Source organism: Empidonax traillii, unplaced genomic scaffold (genome assembly GCF_003031625.1).
Source record: "Empidonax traillii isolate 1590-97213 ecotype Southwest subspecies unplaced genomic scaffold, ASM303162v1 scaffold163:size1593379, whole genome shotgun sequence".
In the NCBI taxonomy this organism is placed as follows: Eukaryota; Metazoa; Chordata; class Aves; order Passeriformes; family Tyrannidae; genus Empidonax; species Empidonax traillii.
Genome location: NW_020955356.1, coordinates 374,119 through 380,595, shown reverse-complemented (window position 1 = coordinate 380,595; position 6,477 = coordinate 374,119).

The window sequence follows — 6,477 nt, the reverse complement described above, 5'->3', positions numbered from 1 at the left end:
AGAATGTTTCTGAAATGGCTTGAGTGCGCTCAGAGATTAGTGTAGATAATGTATTGCTGCCTGTGTTATGGCTGGTGTGTTTAGTAGATGTTTTTAATGGAATCTGATCTTTTTAAAAACGGTGGGGCACCTGTAAGTAGAACATTTGTCTTGTATCTACAGATCCATTGACAAAAAGAGTGCATCATTAACAAGATCCTCCAGAAAGCATCTTTAATTCCTGACATGGTAACACCAGTGCTTTCTTCTAAGCCTAGATGCCTTTGGATGTTTTGGTGAGCTGTTGAACCATTGGGTGGTGTGTCCCCATCCAGACTCTAGCCTGGCACTGCAGGGATTAAAATTTGCTCCCCAATGGCTGCATGTCTGTAGAGCCTTCTGGGACATGAGTCTGGTGTTCCAACTTCCCTGTTAAATTCTCAGTTTCTGACTGCACTAACTGGCAAACTCAGCAGAGGCCAGGAATGTGACCTTCATCTAAGCTGTGTCACCTCCAGTGCATGTTGCCTCTGGATCAAGGCTGAGGCAGGCGGGGGAGGCTCAGGCTGCTGCTCCTGAGATAACTGGAAGGATCAGGGGAGCTGGGTGAGTGCTCAGTCTAAACAATGGCTTCAGAGTCAGAGCTGTGATCTTACTCAAATTAATTTCAAATATGCACAGTAACACAAGAAGCAATTTGCATAAGACGTCACATGGAGTTGCATACAGTTTCGCATATTTAAACAAAATACAATAAAGCACAGCTCGGGCGGGTACGTGAAATCATTTGTGCAGTGAACTGTGCAGGGAAACGACGTACAATTATCACAGAAGAAGAAAACGAATAGCAGCAACCACCCAGGATGCAAAGTCAGTTCAGAAGTTGTGAAACACCAGCCTCTTCCTTCATCCACCATCCTGATGGATGCTTGGAGTCACATTATCATGCGCTGCTTTTCCACCAGGCCCTTCTAGCACAGAGGATGTTGCTCACTGTTTCATGCCACTACTTGCTCCTTCCTTCACATTTGCATCCTTGGCTTCAACTTTGCAAAGCACTCTCCTCATGTGTCATTCTTTCTAGGCTTTCTAGTGCATTCATCTCTGAGTCTGAGGGACTCATCTCTTACCACGCACTGCTCCAGGAGGTACTGTTCTTGCCCTTTAGTGGTAAAGGCCAGAGGCCAAAAGACTGGCTCTGGGAGCCCAAGGTCAGACACTTGACAGCCTCATTTTTGCTGGTCTCAGTGCTGTGCATGTTCAGAGTGCAATCCCTATGGCTTAGCTCTTGATGCCTCTGCAGATCCCATGAAGAGGGCTCCATCTCAGCCCCTGGAAACTGATGTCTGAACAACTAATATCAGAAGGAGGAAGGAAGAAAAGAGAAACCCATGCCTTAAGTGGGAACATGTGGATCAAACATCAGAGGGCTGGGCCTTTAAACCTGCAAAAGGGACTTTCACCCCCTGACCTACCTTTTGTGACAATCCTGCGTCTCTGACATGTGGGCTGGGTCAGCACTGCAGCAGTGAGACTGAGCTCTGAGGCTGACCCATGAGCATGTGCTTCCTCTTCCCTCCCGAGGAGGCAGGCAGGCAGAGGAGGATCCAACTGCTGCTCCTAAAACAGCTGGAAGCATCAGAGGAGCTGGGTAAGCCCTCAGGCTAACCTGGGGCTTTAGTGTTGGCAGCACCCTGGTACCCATGAGCTCCCAGAGCCCTGCTTCACCCATCTTATCTTCATTTAACCAGTGCTTTTAATGCCCCCTAGCCCTAAATTTCTATTCTGACCCCTTCCTCTGACCCTACTTTTCCTTCCAGCCTTATCTTTTAATTCTAGCCATGATTTCTGGTTCTGCCCACTCTCTCCTGTCCTCCCTCATGTTCCTGCTCCCTCATACCTCTCTTTAGGCTTTTGCTTGACAGCTTCAGCTCCTTATATTTTAGTTAGGCAATTTGTTTGTCTCTGCAGGACTGCCTGAGCATCAACAAAGAACTGTCACCAAAACCCTGGAAGAGGCAGTGTTATCCTTAGTCACCATTTTGTCCCTGCCCTCCTCTAAATTGCAGATACCAGAGGAAAATCTGTCTCTTCCTCATTTGCTGCACTCAGAATCACTGCACCACGTAGTTAGCTACAGGTAAGCTGGTCAACACGAGTTGCTACAAGAACCCCTCATTTATCCAGGACAGTCTTTTTGGTCTTCAGGATTGTCATGGAGACCCTGATGCTTAGTGTAAGAAAAATCTCATTATAAAGGAACCTCTTACATTTCCTGCTGTGTATCCAGCCAACGCAGGGTAATGCTACGCAGAGCCTGGGTCCTCATTTGTGTGATGTTCACTCACATGCAATATGTCACACAAGAAAGGAATTGGCAAAGCAGAAAAAGGCGTCGGAGAGAAACCGTTTCAGGCTTAGATAGCGCCCTGGTGTCACCAAATGAATCAGTGTAATGAGACTGACACAAACCTCCACTGTAGGTATGTTTTACCGCTGCACTCATGTTTTGGTTAATGAGCATGTTCAGGCAAAGCTGTGTGTGTTCACAGTGCAAAACCGGGCTAGATTGACTCCCCTGACAGTAGAAGAGGACACCCATCACTGCCTGCCCCTTGGTTTGGGAAGGGCTCAGAAAGCTTCTACTGTCTGTGTCACTTTATCCAGGCTTAGATGGTACCTCAGAGAGTCATGATGCCTGTGATTCTGGTGCATCCTTTCCTAGCCAAACTAATGAGGAAACCAACCATCTCCCCATTCAGGCCAGGCTGTAACACAGATTTGACCAGTGCATGCTGTAGACATCAAACTGTGTTCCCTTGATAGAAAACAAGTCACCCCAGGCTTGTTTGCTTGCTTGTTTGTTGAACCCTCGCGGTAAGTCCAGCTGTCGATGAAGTCTGGGCTTCAAACTAGACTGGCTGCCCTAGAGCATCTGCTCTCCTGCCACTGGAACACTAACTAGGAACCACAGAGATGAAGGACAGGACCCTGGAGCAGAGACTGGCATTTGCTTTCCTGCCAGATCTCTTGTAAGGATTGATCTGAGGTTGAAGATGGTTTTTCTTGCATTCTGGTCACTCCCAGAGAAAGCTGGGCTTTGGATCAATGTGGAATGCGTCACTGAATGGCCTATTATTCACTGAGTGCAATGTGCACTGGGAGACACAGCAGCCCTCAATAAAGATTCAATTCTGCCTCTGAGGATCAAAGCAGGAATGAGCCAAGGGAACTACTCCACTCTTTCACACAACACTGAAATGAGAGGTTGCTTGTTTCAGGGCGACTCTTTATGGCAGTTTCAAGTTGTGCATTTCTGCTAATTAAATGGCCATCCATTTAGCCATGTCCCTTTAGTAGGGTGTGGAGCTACATCTGATTTAAGCTCTCCATTCCTTCTGCACAAAGGCTTACACTGGAGTTTCTCCAGAGCACATGGAGTCCTAACTTCCATCCCCAACTCTGGAAAAGCTGAGCAGGGGATGCAAGCAAGTGCTCTTGCTCACTGCCACTTCCCTGCAATACAAGCACTTCCAGCTGACAGTTGCCTGGGTATTTTTTCCCTGTAATGGGATAATTTATTGCAGGTTACAGAAGGCACTCAGCTGGAGGGAATCCCAGATTTGGGAGATGTTTTCAAAATATATTTCTGAACTACTCTCTTTTTTAGGAAATCACAGCGGTCAGCAATACCTCATGCTTGGTTTTTTTTGACCACTCCTTGGGGTGATTTTTATGTGTCTTGAAGTGACTGTACAGTTTTTAGATGTTCTTCTTTGATTTAAATGATTGCATTCATTCCTTCCATCTCTGCTGTCCTCATTCAGCATGCAACTCCCAGTGCTAGCTCCCTGCCGGAGAGCAGGATGCGGGGGAGATGCTAGGGGAGGAGGCAAGGCTGGAGAATGCAAAGGAAGGGAGATGCTGGGGAAGGAGGCAGGGCTGGGGCCAGGCTGGAAGGGTGGGAAGTCAACATGGACAGGTGGGCAGGAGTGATGTAGTGGGGAGGGGTGATGGGAGGGGACTAAACTAGGGAGTCAGTGTTTCAGGAAGCCAGAAGAAAAAGAGGAAGCTTGTGGAACTTCTCCTGTGAGTCAGAGAGTGAGTCCTGGTGAAGAAAGGGAATGTTTGACTGAGTGCCTGCAGCCTCAGCTTGTGCAGGGAGGGCACCAGAGGAAAAGCATCTGATGACAGAGAAGTCAGCAGGAAGGGCTGAAGCTCTGCCTGGAAGGAGATGAGGTTTGTGCAAGACATTTCACTGCATTGATGAGTACGTGGCTGTAATTTCAGCACAGTGAGAATCTGTCGCCTCCTCAGTCAAGTCTCTCCAGCCTGCCCAGCCCCAGAGCCACTGACTGGAGAGGATCAGCCACCTAAAGCAACAGGGGGAAGGACTCTGTCCTCTCACACTCAGCACAGGGGCAGAAGAGGTGCTCTTCAGCCCCTGAATGTGTGTGTACCCTGGGACAGCCATCGCAGAAGCGTGTTGGCTCTCTGATGGGCCTGGAGCCACTTCCAACCCATAGAGATCCTGTCCAGGGCACAGGATGCCGTTTGGAGGGACCTGGCTCTGCAGCAGGAGGCGGTCCTGGATCCTTCCAGTAGTCAGAGATCCCAGGACAGAGTCTCAGGTCAGGTCTTGTTTGGGGAGTCTGCTCCTTCCTCCAGTAGTAAAGCAGAGGATCAGGGACACCTCCAATGCTCCAAAGACTCAGAAAGCGACAGGACAGAGGGAGCAGGTGCTATGAATGACTGCTAGGAACCCAGCACCGAGCAGTCCTCCTGCCATTGCTGGGGAGCAGCCCTTCGGAGTGTCTATCAAGCCTGGTGTTGGTCTCCAGCACCTCTTCTGCGCCCCCTGCCCCCAGCCTGATTGCTGCCGGGCTTGCGAAGTGGAGGAGTTGCAGGAGACAAGGATGCTTAATTACAGAGCAGCCCTGGAAACCAGCAACAGCAGCAGCACTGTGGCCAGGAGGGGAGGCAGCAGGGCTGTAAATAGAAATTGCGGAGGCAGCCGCGGGGAACAGTGAGGGAGGCTTCTGTGCCTGCAGCGCTCCATCTCCCTCCCTTCCCCTCAGCTTCTCTCACCTCTCCCGGACACCCTGGCCCCCGGTATGAATCTTTGTGAGACATGCAGCCCCAGCGTGAGGCTGGGAGGCAGGAGCTCCAGAGGCAGGACAGCCGCTTTGGGTGGAGAAGTGAGTGAAGAAGGGCTCCTCCTCCATCAGGGGCCACTTCCCATGGAAATGCATGAAGCTGGTCAAAGGGCCTCTTTGGCCAGCAAAGAGACCAAAGCAAGACAGATATGTGGTCAGATTTCCCCCTCTACCCCAAAGAAGAGACTGTGGGAAGCCAGGTGTCTGAGCCCCCATCCCACTGGGGTCTGCCCAAGGCGAAGTCCCTCTCATCCCACCATGACTTTTCCAGAGTTGCACCTTCCACAGCAGCAAGAGTTCTGCTTTCAATATTTTGCAAAGTTTTATTTAAAAATGTTGAAACTAACATCCCACAAGAATTTAATATTTCACCACAAGGAGAAGAGAAATCCTACAAAAATATATATCACAGCGCACAAGGGCAGGGGAGGGGGAAGAGCGAGACTGAGTAGGGAAGCAGGAGGGAGGCCGGAGGGGAGGATGAAAGCTGCAGCAGAACGAGACCAAGTGTCAAAGGGAAAACAAGAGAGGAGTGGGGAGAGTGAAACAGTAGGAGGGGAGATATACCCAGAAGGGAGACCATGGTACAGGGCGGGAGTAGGAAGAGGGAAAACAGTGGGAGAGGGACAACAACAGGGGAAGAGGAGTAAAGAGCTGGCAGTTGGTGAAGGAAGGCAATGCCTATGATTTTGCCAAAGTAGGGCCAGCACTACAGTGGGACATTAGCAGGGGTGCAGCTGGGCAGCTGGAGTTTGACCCAGGGCTTTTGTGCTGCAGGCCTCAGCTCCAAGGCTGTGCCACAGATGTGGTTTGTCAGAGTGAAAAAGCAAAACCCCAGTTTAATTCAGAACAGTCTCAAGATGGTCGTGTTTGAGAACTTGCGGGGAATGAACAAACCACTCCTTTCCAAGCATTTTTCTTTATCGGGAAATGGAGTGGGAAATGAAGGGACCATATTTGCAAGGGCACTTGGGTGCCATTGAGGAAGAGGTAGATAGCCCTCTCTGAAGTTTTGGGATGCTTGGCTGGATGTGAGTCCCTGGAAACTGAACTGGAGGAGACGTGTGGAAGCACACACCAGAGGTCTGTTCCCTGCCTACCAGTCACAACCAACCAGATGGGAAAGCCTGAGCAGGATTTGGCCTTGTGGTCAAATCTTACCACTCTCTTGGGTAAAAAGGGGGAGACTCCAGTTTCTGCTCCAAAACAGTATAGGGCAGAAGGGAGAGATTCTCCCTCAGACCTTCCCTCCCTCCCACTGCACTCACAGAGAGACCACCCTTGCATTAACAAAGCCAGGACTCTCCAGGAGCTCAGCAGAGACATAGTTCATTCAACTCAC